The sequence below is a fragment of the Galeopterus variegatus genome, unplaced genomic scaffold, assembly GCF_000696425.1.
Source record: "Galeopterus variegatus unplaced genomic scaffold, G_variegatus-3.0.2 Scaffold404, whole genome shotgun sequence".
Classification (NCBI taxonomy): domain Eukaryota; kingdom Metazoa; phylum Chordata; class Mammalia; order Dermoptera; family Cynocephalidae; genus Galeopterus; species Galeopterus variegatus.
Genome location: NW_007726515.1, coordinates 658,169 through 659,095, shown reverse-complemented (window position 1 = coordinate 659,095; position 927 = coordinate 658,169).

Here is a 927-nt window from a genome sequence, read left to right as displayed (position 1 = left end):
TGAAACCGTTCATTTCCATTTCTCTTGCATCTCTGTACAATGTCAAATAAGAATGATAAGACAGTCATTCACCCTCAATTGTCTCAATAATGTAAGGTTTAGAGGGAATGTGTTAGACTCTAAAATAATAGACTGAGACATTTTCTCAATTTTCCCTTACTCCTTTATTTCCACTGAGGGGGGGAGGGTCTATTTTTGATAGTATCTCCTTCAAAGTTTATGGAGCTGAAATAGGTTGCATTTAACCGCCCCCCCCCCCGAAATGTTTTNGTGCTCTCAGTGGCCACTGAAAGAAGATGCTGTTTTGCACTGAAGGAAATCAAGAACAAATTTAACCATCCTCCACTGGAAAAAACTAAAGAACAAGAGAAAACAACACAGTCCAGAAAACATCCAGTGATGCCAATGAAACAGATTTTTTTTTTAAAAAAAAGATCTGTCTCATCATAGAAGTGTAGCCGACACTTCTAGATGATGTGACTGCACTAAAAACAGACCCTGCTCCTTTCTGTGCACTGAGAGTTAGAAAGGCACAAAGTTTATAAATAGATATATTTTCAGTTATGGGAATAAAATGACAAAGAAACTGACCTTCTTATCAGTTTAGCAATTCAGGTGAGAGACAAGGACATTTCAAGGAAAAACGTGTAGTATATAAAGCATCTGGGTCCAGCTGAAACCCTTAGTGGTGATAATAATAGCCCATTGAATGCTAACAGACATACATAGTTACAGCTGCACATGGATATTGGTACCTTTTGCACCAAAATTCTAAAAAGACGATTGTGACTATGACATTCCAAAAATCACAGGGAATCAGCACCATATTTCAGTCTTCATGCATGCCCAAAAAGGAAGGAGAAACTGACAAACATCAATAATAAATAGTGATTCATTTCAAATCTAACATCTAGTGCCATAAAAAAA